This window comes from Camelina sativa, chromosome 5 (assembly GCF_030686135.1).
Source record: "Camelina sativa cultivar CO46 ecotype springtype chromosome 5, ASM3068613v1".
Lineage (NCBI taxonomy): Eukaryota > Viridiplantae > Streptophyta > Magnoliopsida > Brassicales > Brassicaceae > Camelina > Camelina sativa.
Window position 1 is genome coordinate 34,029,762 of NC_141884.1, and position 19,701 is coordinate 34,049,462.

At 39.8% G+C, this 19,701-nt stretch overlaps 1 pseudogene; it reads right to left on the reverse strand.

Moving 5' to 3' along the window:
• Window positions 1-4,531: 4,531 nt before the first annotated feature.
• The window catches only part of LOC104789649 (LEAF RUST 10 DISEASE-RESISTANCE LOCUS RECEPTOR-LIKE PROTEIN KINASE-like 2.8), a 40,250-nt pseudogene continuing 25,080 nt past the window's right edge, over window positions 4,532-19,701 (reverse strand).

Here is a 19,701-nt window from a genome sequence, read left to right on the forward strand (position 1 = left end):
GAGACGCCAAGACAAGCTGATCTATAGTGGGCTTCTTGGCACACTCTCTCCAGCGATCCAACCATTGGTCTCCAAAACCAAGTCCTCTGCCGAGATGTGGAAACAAATCTCCTCCACTTATGCAAATCCAAGCTGGGGTCACATTCAACAACTCCGTCTGCAACTTAAGCAAGCGTCAAAAGGTGAGAAGACTATTGATGAGTACATGCAGGTGCTCACCACGCGGTTCGACCAACTCGCGCTTCTTGGCAAACCTCTTGCTATTGAGGACCAACTTGAGTTCATCCTTGGTGGCTTACCCGAAGACTACAAATCTGTTGTTGATCAAGTGGAAGGGCGTGACACTCCTCCATCCGTTGTTGAAGTTCATGAAAAACTCATCAGCAAAGAAGCCAAACTTCTATCTCTCTCCTTGCCTACCGCTTCAACCGGACCAATCTCTGCTCATGCTGCGACCTATCGTCCAAAGTTTAACTCCGGGAAACAATCATTCCAGTCACACCAACCATGGCACAACAACAACAACAAGAATTACTATCAACAACCACGACAAGAGAACCGCATGCTCAAGGGGTACCAAGGCAAGTGTCAAATCTGTGGGGTGTTTGGTCACAGCACCAAACGCTGCTCCCACCTTCAACAGCCCTCCTATGGCTCTCAAAGCGGTATTCTACCCTCTCCGTTCCGCCCCTGGCAGCCGCGTGCCAACCTTGCTCTTGGACACCAACAAATTACAAATCCATGGATACTTGACATCGGCGCCACTCATCACATGACCAGCGATCTTGGTAATTTGGCGTCACACCAACCGTACCAGGGCGATGATGCAGTCCTCATCGGTGACGGTTCGGGTCTTTCAATTTCCCATACTGGTTCACTGTCCCTCCCTTCAAACTCTAAACCTTTATCTCTTACCAATGTCCATTGTGTACCTAACATCCACAAAAATCTAGTTTCCGTATACCGCCTATGTAACTCTAACAATGTCTCTGTTCATTTTTTCCCTGCTCACTTTCAGGTGAAGGATCTGATCTTGGGGGTCCTATTACTCCAAGGAAAAACTAATGGTGAACTTTACGAGTGGCCGGTCTCCATCTCCACCATCAAATCCTTCTTCGCCTCACCCTCATCAAAACCATCTCTCAAAGACTGGCATTCACGTCTAGGCCACCCTTCTCACTCAATCCTCAAAACAATTGTTTCAAAATTCTCTCTTTCGTTTTCTCAATCAGATTCACAAACAATGTTGTGTGCTGATTGTGCAATTAATAAGAGCCATAAACTCCCTTTTTCACAAACCTCCATTGTCTCTTCTTCCCCTCTTGAAATAATCTTCTCTGATGTTTGGACCTCCCCAATCCTCTCAATCGAAAACTTCAAATATTACCTTATACTCGTTGATCACTACACCCGATACACATGGATTTACCCGCTCAAGACTAAATCTCAAGTCCGTGACACATTCATCACATTCAAGTCCAATGTTGAAAACCGCTTCAACAAACGCATAGGTACCTTATACTCTGACAATGGCGGTGAGTTCGTTGCTCTACGATCATTCCTATCCAGCTCCGGGATCTCGCATCTCACCTCACCTCCACACACTCCCGAACACAGTGGGATCTCCGAAAGAAAGCATCGTCACATCGTCGAAACCGGGTTATCGCTTCTCACTCATGCCGGTATGCCACACAAATATTGGACCTACGCCTTTGCTACGGCTGTTTACCTCATAAACCGCCTTCCCACGCCAGTCCTCACCATGGAGAATCCACAACATAAGCTGTTTGGCGCGGAACCCAACTACGACAAACTTCGTGTGTTTGGGTGTCTATGTTTTCCGTGGCTGCGTCCGTACACCAATCATAAGCTCGAAAACCGCTCAACTCCATGTGTCTTTTTGGGCTATTCTCTCACGCAAAGCGCTTATCTATGTCTTCAACCAAGTTCCGGTCGAATATATGTGTCACGCCATGTTAAGTTTGATGAGAGCAGCTTCCCGTTTCAACAGTTCTCCCCACCATCATCTGCAACTCTACCATCTTCTCCGGAACCTCAACTACATCCCTCGGCTATACTCATACCACCTCCTCCATCTCTAACTCCCCCAACCCAGCCTCCTCCACCGTCACCGTCACCACTCGTAACGCCACCGCTGCCAAGACCACCGAGCTCAGATCGTCACCAGCCAGTGATCACGGAATCAATCGTCAACCCCGAACGAGACACTGTTACGAACACTGTTGATGACTCTCACAATCGCCCTCACCACGCTCCAACAACTCAACCTGAACAACAACCTCCTCTCAAACAATATGTTAGACGATCCATCACCACAGGCCCATCAAAACAAGCCCACACCAATCCACAAACATCAAACCAAATTACCAAATCACCAAACCCAAACACTCAACCTCCAAAACCGACACTCAACCCTCCAAACCCAACTCCACAAACCACATCCCCAAATCCATCACCACCGACCGTCAACCCGTTACCAGCCCCACCTGCACCACAACCCGTTGTCACCGATAACCAACATTCAATGAAAACTCGCCGGAAAAATAACATCTCCAAACCCAAACAAAAATTCAACCTCTCTGTCGCTTTATCCCCCTACATACCACCCGAACCCTCGACAGTGACTCAGGCCTTGAAAGACCCAAACTGGCGTGGAGCCATGTCTACCGAAATTGATGCCTTTGCTCGGAACCGTACTCTTGATCTTGTTCCTAGACAGCCTCACCATAATGTTGTTGGTTGCAAATGGCTTTATAAAAACAAATTTAATCCTAATGGCTCACTTGGCAGGTGTAAAGCAAGGCTCGTTGCAAAAGGATACACTCAACAGCTTGGTCGTGACTATACCGAAACGTTCAGCCCAGTGATCAAATCAACCACGATCAGGCTGGTTCTTGATGTTGCTGTCTCTAAGTCCTGGCCTATCAAACAGCTCGACGTCAATAACGCATTCCTACGAGGAACACTGGATGAAGAGGTCTATATGGAGCAACCACCAGGCTTTGTCAACACCGACTTCCCGAACCATGTCTGTCGTCTACATAAGGCGATCTACGGCTTAAAACAGGCACCTCGCGCATGATACACCGAACTAAAGAACTACCTGGTTGGTCTTGGTTTAGTGAACTCCCTCGCCGACACATCACTGTTCGTGCTTCAAAATGGGAAGGCCTTTCTCTACCTCCTTGTTTACGTCGATGATATTCTTATTACTGGGAGCAATGCTGCTCACATACAACAAGTTCTTACCTTACTCGCTGAACGCTTCTCTGTTAAGGATCCTGAAGATCTTAATTACTTCCTTGGCATCGAAGCACATCGCACTCCTCACGGGCTCCATTTATCCCAGCGGAAGTACATTGTTGACCTTCTCCATCAATATAACATGACCGATGCCAACGCAGTCCTCACACCGATGGCATCCTCACCAAAGCTCACACTTACATCTGGACACACTCTCTCGGACTCGACACCTTATCGAAAGCTCGTAGGCAGTCTCCAATATCTAGCTTTCACTCGGCTTGACATTGCTTACGCGGTAAACCGCCTCTCACAGTTCATGCACCGCCCCACCGATGCTCATTGGCAGGCTGCGAAGAGAATACTACGCTATCTGGCCGGTACACCTACACATGGTCTCTTTCTCTCTGCCAAAACACCACTATCACTACATGCTTTTTCCGATGCAGATTGGGCAGGAGATTCCCATGACTATGTATCAACCAATGCATACATCGTTTATTTAGGTAGAAATCCTATATCTTGGTAGCAAAGAAACAGAATGGCGTGGCACGATCCTCCACCGAGGCTGAATACAGGTCGGAAGCCAACACAGCATCTGAAATAAGATGGATATGTAATCTCCTCTCCGAGCTTGGGATACGACAAACTGCTCCTCCGGTGATATATTGTGACAATGTTGGTGCCACATTCCTCTGTGCCAACCCCGTCTTCCATTCCCGAATGAAGCACATTGCGATAGACTACCACTTCATAAGGGGACAAGTTCAAAATGGCCTTCTTCGTGTTGCTCATGTCCACACCACCGACCAACTTGCTGATGCACTTACCAAACCATTGGGTCGTCAACGGTTCCTTGAACTACGTCACAGGATTGGAGTAACCAAAACTCCTCCATCTTGAGGGGGGATGTTAAGGATACAATCATATCTCTCAAGGATACAGTCGTATCACGTCCTCACCACTGTCATATCTGTCAACGATACGATCGTATCATGTCTTAACTACCTCAATATTCACATTCCTTGTTTCTGTTTCATTCCATATGTTGTATAGCCTAGAATCGTCCATGTCTCAGTATATATATGAGTCTGTAATCATCTCTGTAAATCACACTCAATAACACAACATTCACAACATTCTCAAGATTCATGGAAGAAACGAATTAGATTTTACAAATGTGTTTTATTTTTCTTATGAAAATAACATTTACGAACATAACTGTCTAGAATCTCTCCTCTAAACATATGACCTTCACACGATTTTCTATTCACAAACTTGAAGATTCCGGCTCGGAATTTGTTGAGCATAACAGTATCTCGGAGGAGCTTGAATTCTCCTCTGAAATTCTAAAAGATTCAGAAAGCAGCGCGGCTGGAATTCGCTGCAAGACAGGCCTCGGAGGCACTTCAAGTGGTTCAAGGCTGCCTTCCATCATCTCTACTACTCTGTTCATTGGTGGGCAGTTTGATGGGGAAGACTGAATACACCACAAACCCACTATTGTCATTTTTTTTGCTATCTCCTCTTCTTCGCTTTTGATTCCATTCTCGATAAGCCCTCCAGTGTCTGCCTTCTCAAGATCCTTATAGATCCATTCTGGAAAATACATTGAGCTTGTCTCGGATGCAGAGTTTTGATCAAATCTTTCTTTCTTCCTTGCACCTATCATTTCAAGGACCAGCATCCTGTAGCTATACACATCGGACTTGTGAGAAACACTCCCATAAAGTCGAGAGATCATCTCTGGTGCAATGTATCCAACTGTACCTCTTGTTTCTAAAAATGATAAGATGCTCTCCTTCTTCTCGCAGAGTTTAGCAAGTCCGAAATCAGAAACTTTGGGGCAAAGGTTGTCATCCAAAAGCACGTTCTGAGGTTTAATGTCGATATGCACTATCCTTGTTTTGCATGCGTAGTGCAAGTACTCTAGACCACGCGCAACTCCTAGCGCGATCCCATATAGTGCCGATAAGTCCAAATTTGTTGAGTTCTTGTCTGAGATGAACTTATCGAGTGACCCATTCCCCAAAAATTCATACATAACTGCTCTTTTTGAACCTTCACAGCAGAATCCAAGTAGTGAAACAATGTTGACATGAGATGTTTGGCTCATGCTGGCAACTTCATTGATAAAATCTTCACCATCACTACCCTTTGATTCTTTCAGAACTTTCACCGCAACCATACGACCATCAGAAAGGGTTCCGCTATAAACAATTCCAAAGCCTCCTCTCCCAACCTCTTCAGCGAACGACTTTGTTATTTTCTTCACTTCGGCATAAGTATAGTGTTTGAGTGGAATAAGAGCCTTCATTTTCTGTAGTCTCAGATCATATGATGTTTTTCTCTTTCGGAAAATTTGGACTCTGAAGAAAGGGCATAGTAGCACCAGGAAAATAGTAACAACACCTGTTAATAAACCTAGAGCTGTAAAAGAGCAGAGAAAATCTTTTCAATTATTAACTTTTTAACACCAAGGAAGATGGAAAACAATTTGAAATATCTTTGAGCACCACACTAACCTAGCAAACTATAAAATATGACCGCCGTCGCTGCGAAACCATGAAATAAGTAAAAATTGTCAGCGTAGGACCAAATTTGATTTAATTTCGAAACAAAAAAAAAACAGAAAGACAATGGTTTTAGGAAGATAAAAACAGTCATTCCAAGAAAGTTAAAGCACCTATCTGGTGCCCAATATTCGTTCTTGCAACCATCAAATAGCACCAATAAGAAAGTTGGAATCGAAGACAGCAACTTTGAATTTGCTGTAAATAATCAAAAGAAATCTTACCATTGTGTCGGCATGTACTGTTATGCGTTCCATCTTTACAATAACAGACGAAGCTACTTGAGGTCTGATTATATCCACAAGCACCAGAAGATTGGATGCACATCAAACAATCTAAGTTGACATTAAGCTCAACACCTTGTTCAAGAGCCATCACTAGATTATGAAAAAATTAGAATACATACCTCAATCTTAATAGGTAATTTGAACTCTATACTAAATCTTTTAAGTCTTTGAAATGTACTCTTATGGGCTGAACTAAATGACTATTTTGTCCTTGGTTACAAATTAAATTAAACTAAATACAATATAATTAAATTAATTTATTTGAAAATTTTATTTTTAAAAATAATATGTAAACTAGATATTCGGAATTTTCTGTATTGTTTTTTAAAAATTATGAATTAATTTATTATATATAATATTAATCAATAACTAAAAAATTAAATTAAGATAAAATAAATAACATATACCCTTAATTAACAATTAATTAAACATTAAAAATTAAACATAAAATAATTAAACTCATCATTGTTAGAAAATTATTTTTAAAAATAACTGTTTATATTTTAGATATTGAAATTTTTTTGATAATGATGAATGTAGTTTATTATGGAAAATATTAATCAATAAAAAAAATTAAAAAAGTCTTTTTTGATAATGATCATGAAGTAGTTTATTATGGAAAATAAATTAAAATTTTTAAAATTAAAATTATGGAAAATATTTTAGATATTAAAATTTTTTTTTGATAATGCTGATGAAGTAGTTTAAAAAATAAATTAATTTTTTTTGATAATGATGAAATAGTTTATTATGGAAAAAATTAATCAATAAAGAAAATTAAAAAAGAAAATTAAAGAAAATTAATCAATAGATAATATTATTTTTCATTTAATAAAAAAGTTTTGAAAAATAATTACATATTTTAATTTATTTTGAAAATTGTTAACTTTAATAAAATAATAATAAATTGTGAGATTTTAGAAAATAAATCAACAGTTCAAAAAAATCGACTATGTAACAAATCAATTAATAAAAAAATAAATCGACTTTTTAATATAAGTCAACAAAGAAAAAAACATAAATCAGCAGGAATAAAATATAAGTCGACAGTTAAAAAAGTCAATCATATTAATAAGTCAACTTAAAATAAAATAAGTCTACTAAGACCAAACAAATCAACGGGAAAAAATATAAATCAACAAACAAAACAAATAAGTCAACATCATCAAAAATCGACTTTGTAAAAAAACAATCAAACAAAAAAAAAAGTCGACAATTTTATAATAAATCGATGGAAAAATAAATAAGTCGACAAAAATTAAACTTAAGTCAACCATTCAAAATATCTTCCTTATTAATAAATCAATGTAGAATATAATAAGTCAACAATAAATAAACAAATCAACAGAAAACAAATATAAATCGATGAACAAAAAAATAAGTCAACAGTTAAAAAAATCGACTATGTTATAAATCCACTAGCCATAACATAAGTCAACTGTTCTAATATAAGTCGATGACACAGATAATTAAGTCAACAGAAGTAAAAAAACAAAACGATTGTTCAAAAAATCGACATTATAAAGAAATCAACCTTGATTAAAATAAGTCTAAAACATTTATATATATATATATATATATATTATAAATTGTATAATCTTGAATTATTTATTTTTAAAGAAAAATAAATCTAAATAATATCAACAAAAATATTTAAATTCTTTTTCTTTAACCAAAATTTTAAGATAAAAAATTTATTCATGTAATCATTATTTAAAATACAATAAATAATTTTCGTTATAATTTTAAATTATTAAATAATTAATTCCGAATTTAACAATTTTAAAAAGTAATTTATTTTTAAAGTTGATTTATTTTGAAATATAAGTTAAGTTTTTATTGTTTTTATTTAATTGTTAAAATTATTTAGTAATAAGGGTATTTCTGTCCATTTTCATTCCAAAATGTGTAGTTTTCAAATAACTATAAGATTAAGTGTAATTTTCAAATTTCTTTTCAAATATAGTATAGTTTTCAAATTGTCCCTTAGATTATCTAGAGTGGGACGTCTTTGCAATGTCTCCAATGCCGACCCAGACACTGGAATACTGACGTTTCTTTTACACATTAACATTACCTTGAAGTTGTTAAAAAGGCCTCTAAACCCATAAAGTAAAGTAGAAGAGAGGTTTCTCGTCACATAGTAACTTCTTCCCCCATCACAACCCAACTCTCCACCGTAAATAGTAGAAGAAAGAGCCGACGAATGGAACTGGCAGTTGTAGTATAATGTTAACAGCTCTGTCTCAGCAGCGCAGCGAGTTGAAAGAATGGAAGGATGATATTGATAATTGGGACATTTATTGGGTTTGAGGGACAAAGATCGCCGATATAGTCTGATTTAGCAATTCTTATAGTAGAATAATATTCACGAGATAAAATTCTCAACTTTATAGAGGCGATGTTAAACTCCGCGAATCCTCTGCTACAGTCGAGCTTGAAGTCCGGGTGGCCACAGTTTTCCCTGCCTGGTATCCAAAAGGGGTAATCTAGATATATCTGATCCCTGTTGGATAAGTTTTGAACCTTAAGGCCCAAGTTATTCTTACAATGGACTGTTAAGAATAAGAAAGAAGATAAGCTCAAAAAATATTTAGGAGTAATCTAAATATTGGTGTTTTCCTAATAGGTTTAGGATTTGTGTTTTGATATAAAGGCTATGTTGAGTTGTGACATAAGCCATGAGATTAAGAGAGAGCTTTGAGAGTGTTTAGTTTTGAGAGGATATTTTCTAAACACATTAATAAAGATAGTTGTTCTTTATATTTGAAGTTTCTCTTAATCCTTTTATTTGGTATCAGAGCTTGATATGTTTGATCAATCCAAAGGATAGGACTTGATACAAACCATGAGTGAATTAGCAACCAGAACTCGTCAGAAGGATATGGACAAGTCGGTCTCCATTCAGTGCCCTCAGCTCACTGCTACAAACTATACCGTATGGTCTATGAAGAAGAAGGTGATTTTGAGAATACAGAAGGTTTGGGAGACAATAGAAACAGGTTCAACAGATGATGAGAAGAACGATGTTGCGATTGCGTTGTTATTTTAGTCGATCCCATAATCTCTAATACTACAAGTTGGTGATTTGCCTCACCAAAAGAGATTTGGGACTCGATAAAGTCTAGGAACATGGGAGCCGATCGTGTCAAGGAGGCACGTTTGCAGACCCTAATGTCTGATTTCGAGAAGCTAAGGATGGGAGAATCAGATAAGATAGATAGCTTTGCAGGGAAGTTATCTGAAATCGCGACACAAGCAACGTCACTTGGACAGACGATCGATGAACCTAGAATGGTGAAGAAACTATTAAACAGTGTGCCAAGGAATAAGTTTATTCACCTTGTTGCCTCTCTAGAACAAGTATTGAATCTCAATACTACTAGCTTCCAAGAGATAGTTGGAAGACTCAAGGCTTATGAAGAGAGAATACAAGGAGAAGATAAGCAAGAAGACACACAAGGGAAATTGTTGTTCAGTAACTCCAACGACTATCAGCAGCAGTCAACCTACAACTCGAACTCTAACAACTTTCGAGGTCGAGGACATGGTCGAGGAGGATGAGGCTACAGAGGTCGCGGTAGAGGACGAGGCAGAGGAAGGTATAATGGACAAGATCGAACTGATTGCCACACAAATCAAAACCAAACTCAAGAGAAGAAAGAAAAGTCTATAACCTGTTTTAGATGCGACAAGGTCGGACATTATACTTCTGCTTGTCCCGAGAAATTTCAAAAGTTGCAGGAAGCAAATAAGGTCGAAACATATGAAACAGAGAAGGCTGATCAGACTCTGTATATGCATGAAGTTGTCTTCTTGAATGAAGATAAACTTATCCCTAAGAACTATAGTAAAGAAGAAGTTATGTGGTATTTAGACAACAGAGCGTCTAACCACATGACCGGACATGAAACGTATTTCTCTGAACTTAACAAGAACATAAAAGGAAAAGTTAAATTCGGTGATGGATCGTGTGTGGAGATTAAAGGAAAAGGGTCAATATTATTTGAAAGCAAGAATGGAGAACAGATTCTGGTATCTGATATATATTTTATCCCTGACCTCAAGAGCAACATACTAAGCCTAGGACAAGCAACTGAGGTGTGTTGCGACGTTCGAATGAGAATAGACTATCTGACAGTTCATGATCCAAGTGATAGACTTCTGGTGAGAGTTATGTGTTTTGCAAATCGGTTGTATAAGATCAGTCTCAAGATAGGAAGACCGACATCACTGCTATCTCGTCTTGAAGACAACACCTGGAAGTGGCACGCAAGACTTGGTCACATTAGTTTCAAAACGATTAAGGCAATGTATCTGCAGAAAATGGTTCTTGGTTTAACTGATGTGAGAGATGAAAAGTTGCTATGTGAATCCTGTTTAGTTGGCAAGCAGACACGACATGTATTTCCGAAAGCCACACAATTTCGAGCCTCAAAACCACTTGAACTACTACATGCTGATCTGTGCGGTCCAATTTCTCCTGCAACACTCGCAAATAACAGGTATGTTTTTGTGATTATTGATGACTACTCAAGGTACATGTGGTCTATTTTGATAAAGGAGAAGAGTGAAGCTTTTGGAAGTTTCAAAGGTTTTAAGAATGTAGTAGAGAAAGAGCTTGGAAATCTTATCAAGACCCTGAGAACTGATAGAGGGGGAGAGTTTACATCAAGTGAGTTTAATGATTTCTGTATATCTGCTGGGATTACAAGACATTTAACAGCTCCTTACACCCCTCAACAAAATGGTGTGGTAGAGAGGAGAAACAGAACTCTAATGGAGATGACAAGAAGTCTTCTTAAAGGTATGGAGGTTCCTAACTATCTGTGGGGAGAAGGAGTTCGTCACGCTACATATTTGATAAACAGGGTGCCTACTAAAGCTCTTGACAACATGACACCATATGAGAAATTGCGAGGAAGAAAGCCAAATATCGAGCACTTAAGGGTATTTGGTTGTGTGTCGTTTGCAAAGATTGATAATGCACTCCTAAAGAAGCTTGATGACAGGTCACAACCACTGCTACATCTCGGGATTGAACCAGGATCGAAGGCTTACAGATTGTTTAATCCTTCTACTCGAAGAATTATTGTTAGCCGTGATGTAGTCTTTAGTGAAAAGGATAAGTGGTCTTGGAGTTCATCAAAAGATGAAACTAATAGGGAACCTTGAATGTTTCACATGCGATGGGGCAATGTTGAGGATGCTGGAGAAGGTCTTGTTATGACTGAAAATAATGCAGAAAATGTAGAGGAAGATGAAACAGAGAGTGTTACATCACAAGAAAATGCAGAAGATAATGAGGGTATAGCTACACAAGACATTCAACCGCAGCAGCCATTAAGAAGATCTACTCGTGAGATTCATAAGCCGAAGCGATATGAAGACTATGTGCTTTTAGCTACAATTGAGAGTGAAACTCTTTTGTTACTAATAAATAATGAACCACGGTTTTACGAGGAAGCTAAGAATCAGCTAGTATGGAGACTTGCGTGCAGAGGGGAGATAGAATCTATCAATAAAAACAAGACATGGGATCTTGTTGATAGACCAAGAGGTGTGAAGGTAATTGGTCTTAAGTGGGTTTTTAAAATAAAAAGGAATGCTGATGGCTCTATAAATAAGTACAAAGCCAGACTTGTGGCAAAGGGTTATGTACAAGAGAGTGGTGTAGAATTTGGTGAAGCATTCGCTCCAGTGGCACGCCTGGAAACCATTCGACTATTGATTGCTTTAGCTACAGCAGATGGATGGGAAATCCATCACTTGGATGTGAAGACAGCCTTCTTACACGGTGAGTTAAAGGAGGCCGTGTACGTAGATTTTGAAAGAGATGGGTTTTAAAAGATGCGTTAAAGAAGCTTCTGTGTATCGGAGATCAAATGATAAAGAGTTGCTCTTAGTTGCGGTTTATGTTGATGATTTATTGGTAACTGGGAGCAATCTTATGATGATACTAGGTTTTTGTGTGTCTTATCCTAGCAGGTTCAATTAACCTTAAGTGTTGTAGTATTTAAGGTGTCAATCCAAATGGGATGTTGCTAGCAATCAAGATGCAATCAAGGAATCACAAGTCAAGCCAATTCAAAAAGAGTGTTTTTTCTAACAATCCTAGAATGACAAAAATGCAAACAGAAATGTGTTCTGGAACTAGAAACGAGAATGCAAGACAAAAAATGAAAATTAATAAAAACAGTAACGAGTCTACGCATGAATTAAAAAGCAAGAAGCGAAACAATCTCAGGAATGTAATATCAATCAAAAGGATAAAAGTCCTAAGGATGGGAGTAATTGATGTCGGTTGAGTATCCTAGTCTACAGAGTGTTTAACATGCCACAAGCAATCTATCCCTAAACAATGAACATCACAAATTAGCTAATCCAATCTCTTGGTAAAAGCTACTCAGACTCAATCACTTCCATACCTAGCTCTCGCTAGAGAAACGTGGTCGAGCAGGCATGACAAACAAGTTCATTCACGTCAACAAACATCCTAGACAACTAATCTCTTAGGCTAGGAACGTAAGTCTCTGGCACTAGTTGGTCAGACATTTCATCGAACATCTTTTGGGTGTGGAAATGTCTCGAACCTAGTTCCAATTGATCAGAGAGAAACTAGTAATTCTAACTCTAGTCCAGAAGGGAATCATACAAATCAAGCTTAAACACACTACATCCTAAGATCCTCCCCCTAATCTATCACATCCTCAAGAACTAACGCACTACTCAGATCCGGAAATCATCATCAACAATACAAACTCAGAAAACATTGAAACAAGCATTCTTAGATAGATAAAAATGAGATAAACAAGTTTGTAGAAGAAATCAAATGCAAATACTCAATGTATCAAAAGATATCTGAATACAAAGTCTGGGAACGGTTCTTGGTGGCTAGGGAAACCTTACAAAATAAAAACGAGATAAAGACTAAGATGTTGTCGCGGAGACTTAACAAAACGTATTTATAGTAAAGACATAAAATCCCTAAAACTTAAAACGACAAGATGAAGAGTCGGTTTGGGAATCTCCTGAAGCGTGTAAGATGGAACGTCTATCCTGACATGTGCGAACGAGAAGTGGCTCGAGTGAGTGATGGCGTCGGCTCAAACAGTAGTCGACAACGGAGTGATGGCGCGACTCGAGCGGATGTGTGATGACGGAGTGACGGCGCGACCCGAGCGGATGTGTGATGACGGAGTGATGGCGCGACCCGAGCGGATGTGTGATGATGGAGTGATGGCGCGACTCGAGCGGATGTGTGATGACGGAGTGATGGCGCGACTCGAGACAGCCTGGCTCCAAAGTCTCCTAAATACCTGAAATACTCCAAAATGCACGATGTATGCGAAGATAATGCAAGAACTACCTAAATATGAAAAGTGTACAAAAGAGAGTAGAAATTCATGCAAAACAATTAGTTATCCTACCTAGATGCGTGACAAAAACATGCTTAGCAGAGACAAAATATAGACATATCAACTCCCCCAAACTTATTCTTTGCTTGCCCTCAAGCAAACAAGGTATGGAGAAGAGGTGTGAAGATGGGGTCTCAGAACCTAAAACATACTGAATAGAGTAGTTAGAATCAAGGTCCTTGTTTTTAGTTCTATGATGCATGGTGAAGGAATTTCATTCGCTTGATCTACACATGCAATCCTATCAATCACCCCCTTTAACATTTATTAACAAAGAACCATGAATCAAGTTATGCAGTGTCATTGAACTCATTTGGCTAGGGTGAAAGGTTAGAGACAAGGTTCTCTCATGAAAAGAGTTGAGCTTAAGAGAAGGCTAAAGGTTGAAACCAACTGATGCATACAAGAGCAGCGCCCTGTCTACCCAAAGAACATTCCAAACCGAAGTTGGACCTATCTCTAACCTTCATCAGAAACTTCATCTCAAACTCATTCTTTCATTCTTTAGATTTGGTCTTAGGAAGAGTTCACTTCTTATCACTCTAGCGGATTGGGAAAGCTCTAATATCACTATGGTTCATTCTCTTTTCTTCTAGACATCTTCAGCATTTTTAGTTTCTTTTGTGTTTAATTTTTTTTTTTTTAATTTTATGCCCAGAACCAATTATTCTTTTTACTTTGCTCACCCCAAATCCTTTACTAGACGTGTAAACTTTGAAAACACATCCCCTTCCTTAAGACTTCCTACCCTTTATTTTTCTGCACAAATCCAAACCCAATACCCAATGTCAAGTTCTCACCTAGTCCTACTAGCCCGGATAACGCGAACTAGACCTACATAGGATCCTACTCTTGTCGGTTGAAACCTAACACTTTCTAACAAGCTCAACTCGGAAAAAGACCTGACACTCAAGAATACAATTGGCTTGAAAGAACGGTTGGTTAAGGGTGCGGGAAACTGTTCCAAAGATGGGAATCAGCTACTTGGATTGACAAAAGTGGTAAAAATGTGAAAGACAATCCAAGTATGTATATGGTATCCATGAGTTCAACTTCAATGAATAACAAGATAATTGCAAGTCAGGATTAGGTTCAGATAGATAGGGAATGACGTCAATTCAGAACATGCTTCAATTTTACATTTTCAAATTCAATCAACATGCATCAAAGAACTAATAACAAGGGCCTTGATCCTATCCTATTGAATTCAGCATGCTACCAAGGTTACAATCATCATCAACCCCTATGCTAAATGCAACAACCCTATATGAATGACACTAGACTCAATCCTAATATGCAAGTGCAAGCTACATAAACACTCTGTTTTTGTGGAAATTTTCAAAAATTTTCAATTTTTTTTGGTTTTTCTATGCAAATAAATGGATGCTATCTCAAACATGATATGATGCAAAAAATTGAAATAAGAATCACAGAACACAACATCAGATACATCATCTCAAACCCTCCCCCAAACTTAAATTACACAGTCTCCTGTGTAAGAAAAATTTGCAGGAGGATTTAAGAATCACAACAGAAACAATGCAGAAATGGAATGGTATATACAATGGAAAGTAGGAGTACCTCAGTAGTAGAAGAAGGAGTCTGAGCTCGCCCAAGGAGTTGGTGTGTGGTATTGGCTCTGTCCTTCACCGTGTTCGGGATCCGCAGGAGTGGTCTCACCGGGTTGGTCGACTTGTTGCTCAACCGCTTGCGTGTTCTGATAAGTGCTCGGCTGCTCGTCGCACTGCATGTCGTCGACTCTGGAGTCGCCATGGTCGGAGACTAATACTACCACATCCGTAGGCTGATAATCACCTTGCTGCCCAACTTGTTGCTCAACCTCTTGCTCAGCATGAGCTGCAGAACGATGCGCTGATCGACGACTTGAGGAGGCTCCTGAACCACGCGAACCTTGTCCCCTTCTCTCCCTAGATTCATGTGACAAATGGCGTGAAGGGACGGGTGTAGGCTGACGCTGCCGTGGCACATATGAAGATTGACGCGCTGGAGAGGGATTCGGAGAAGGTGTTCGCGCTAGGTTCACGGAAGGGCGTCCTGGCATTGGTCTGTTATCCTCGGGGACAAACCTGGGGACGGCGGTTGTAGAAGTCGAGCAGCTAAACAAACGCACGAGGTTCTTGACAGTCTTGGAAAGGCTGCTAAGCGCCTTGTCTCTGGCTTTCTCCCATTGTTGAAGCTTGTTGAGGCGGTCATGAGCTGCTTTGACCCCTCTGCTCATTCTCGGTTCGGTGTACTCGTCAAAGTAGAATTGTTCAGGGCGGTACTCAACTGCGTCTTCTTCCATTGGATCTTCTCCTGGTTCTGCGACGTCGACATGTTGCTCTTCCACATCAGAGTGGTATAATGCATCCGCAGGGGGAATGAACTCTACATGCTCACCCCTCAAGATTGTAGTCAGGTCGACGCAAGGGAGGAGTAATCTCGAGGGTCCGACCGCAGGATGCACAAACTTGTATAGCAATCATCCATTCCTCAAACCCGAGTCCAAAGTGCGTAGCTGCCGCAAGTTGTTTACGTCTATCCAGCGTGGTGGGTACGGCTCGGATTGTAGAGCAACGCCTGCAGCCTCAAGAAACCAAGTCACTATACCTGATACTAGGTTTTTGTGTGTCTTATCCTAGCAGGTTCAATTAACCTTAAGTGTTGTAGTATTTAAGGTGTCAATCCAAATGGGATGTTGCTAGCAATCAAGATGCAATCAAGGAATCACAAGTCAAACCAATTCAAAAAGAGTGTTTTTTCTAACAATCCTAGAATGACAAAAATGCAAACGGAAATGTGTTCTGGAACTAGAAACGAGAATGCAAGACAAGAAATAAAAATTAATAAAAACAGAAACGAGTCTAAGCATGAACTAAAAAGCAAGAAGCGAAACAATCTCAGGAATGTAATATCAATCATAAAGATAAAAGTCCTAAGGATGAGAGTAATTGATGTCGGTGGAGTATCCTAGTCTATAGAGTGTTTAACATGCCACAAGCAATCTATCCCTAAACAATGAACATCACAACTTAGCTAATCCAATCTCTTGGTAAAAGCTACTCAGACTCAACCACTTCCATACCTACCTCTCGCTAGAGAAACGTGGTCGAGCAGGCATGACAAACAAGTTCATTCACGTCAACAAACATTCTAGACAACTAATCTCTTAGGCTAGGAACGTAAGTCTCTGGCACTAGTTGGTCAGACATTTCATTGAACACCTTTTGGGTGTGGAATTGTCTCGAACCTAGTTCCAATTGATCAGAGAGAAACTAGTAATTCTAACTCTAGTCCAGAAGGGAATCATACAAATCAAGCTTAAACACCCTACATCCTAAGATCCTCCCTCTAATCTATCCCATCCTCAAGAACTAACGCACTACTCAGATCCGGAAATCATCATCAACAATACAAACTCAGAAAACATTGAAACAAGCATTCTTAGATAGGTAAAAATGAGATAAACAAGTTTGTAGAAGAAATCAAATGCAAATACTCAATGTATCAAAAGATATCTGAATACAAAGTCTGGGAACGGTTCTTGGTGGCTAGGGAAACCTTACAAAATAAAAACGAGATAAAAACTAAGATGTTGTCGCGGAGACTTAACAAAACGTATTTATAGTAAAGACATAAAACCCCTAACACTTAAAATGACAAGATGAAGAGTTGGTTTAGAATCTCCTGAAGCGTGTAAGATGGAACGTCTATCCTGACATGTGCGAACGAGAAGTGGCTCGAGTGAGTGATGGCGTCGGCTCAAACGGTAGTCGACGATGGAGTGATGGCGCGACTCGAGCGGATGTGTGATGATGGAGTGATGGCGCGACCCAAGCGGATGTGTGATGACGGAGTGATGGCGCGACCCGAGCGGATGTGTGATGACGGAGTGATGGCGCGACTCGAGACAGCCTAGCTCCAAACTCTCCTAAATACCTGAAATACTCCAAAATGCACGAGGTATGCGAAGATAATGCAAGAACTACCTAAATATGAAAAGTGTACAAAAGAGAGTAGAAATTCATGCAAAACAATTAGTTATCCTAACTAGATGCGTGACAAAAACATGCTTAGCAGAGACAAAATATAGACATATCAACTCCCCCAAAATTATTCTTTGCTTGCCCTCAAGGAAACAAGGTATGGAGAAGAGGTGTGAAGATGGGGTCTCAGAACCTAAAACATACTAAATAGAGTAGTTAGAATCAAGGTCCTTGTTTTTAGTTCTATGATGCATGGTGAAGGAATTTTCATTCGCTTGATCTACACATGCAATCCTATCAATCATCCCCTTTAACATTTATTAACAAAGAACCATGAATCAAGCTATGCAGTGTCATTGAACTCATTTGGCTAGGGTGAAAGGTTAGAGACAAATGTGGTCTCTTTCTCAAGTGGTTCCATCGATACATAACAAGGTTCTCTCATGAAAAGAGTTGAGCTTAAGAGAAGGCTAAAGGTTGAAACCAACTGATGCATACAAGAGCAGCGCCCTGTCTACCCAAAGAACATTCCAAACCGAAGTTGGACCTATCTCTAACCTTCATCAGAAACTTCATCTCAAACTCATTATTTCATTCTTTAGATTTGGTCTTAGGAAGAGTTCACTTCTTATCACTCTAGCGGATTGGGAAAGCTCTAATATCACTATGGTTCATTCTCTTTTCTTCTAGACATCTTAAACATTTTTACTTTCTTTTCTTTGTCTAATTTTTTTTTTTTTTTTTTTTTATTTCATGCCAGAACCAATTATTCTTTTTACTTTGCTCACTCCAAATCCTTTACTAGACGTGTAAACTTTGAAAACACATCCCCTTCCTTAAGACTTCCTACCCTTTACTTTTCTGCACAAATCCAAACCCAATAACCAATGTCAAGTTCTCACCTAGTCCTACTAGTCCGGATAATGCGAACTAGAGCTACACAGGATCCTACTCTTGTCGGTTAGAACCTAACACTTTCTAACAAGCTCAACTCGGAAAAGACCTGACACTCAAGAATACAATTGGCTTGAAAGAACGGTTGGTTAAGGGTGCGGGAAACTGTTCCAAAGATGAGAATCAGCTACTTGGATTGACAAAGGTGGTAAAAATGTGAAAGACAATCCAAGTATGTATATGGTATCCATGAGTTCAACTTCAATGCATAACAAGATAATTGCAAGTCAGGATTAGGTTCAGATAGATAGGGAATGACGTCAATTCAGAACATGCTTCAATCTTACATTTTCAAATTCAATCAACATGCATCAAAGAACTAATAACAAGGGCCTTGATCCTATCCTATTGAACTCAGCATGCTACCAAGGTTACCGATCATCATCAACCCCTATGCTAAATGCAACAACCCTATATGAATGACACTAGACTCAATCCTAATATGCAAGTGCAAGCTGCATGAACACTCTGTTTTTGTGGAAATTTTCAAAAATGTTCAATTTTTTTGGTTTTTCTATGCAAATAAATGGATGCTATCTCAAACATGATATGATGCAAAAAATTGAAATAAGAATCACAGAACACAACATCAGATACATCATCTCAAACCCTCCCCCAAACTTAAAATGCACAGTCTCCTGTGTAAGAAAATTTTGCAGGAGGATTTAAGAATCACAACAGAAACAATGCAGAAATGGAATGGTATATACAATGGAAGGTAGGAGTACCTCAGTAGTAGAAGAAGGAGTCGGAGCTCGCCCAAGGAGTTGGTGCGTGGTACTGGCTCTGTCCTTCACCGTGTTCGGGATCCGCAGTATTGGTCTCACCTGGTTGGTCGATGTGGGTCGAGTGTACGCACGTTGACTCGAGCGAGGTGGATGATTTGGTAGTCGAGTCGTTCAGCTCGTGTTGTGTAACAACAAGGGTCCAGTCGAAGGGTGAGAAATGCGTGTTTGTTCTCCGGGACTGCAACTAAAGCTTCGGAAGGATCAAGTCAGAACTGGTCGTGGGTGACAAACATCAGCGATGACGGGATGTGTGTTGAGCTTGTCGGTCGAGTGGGATATGGTCGACTCGAGCGGGATACTTTGGAACAGAGGATTGAGTTGTGTCGGTTGAGTCGTGTAACGAGCTGGGATCGCCGGATGGGTAGAGTCACACGATGCCGACTCGAGTGGTGGTGAACGGTAGCGATGGAAGTGATACTTGCGTTGAGCTCTTA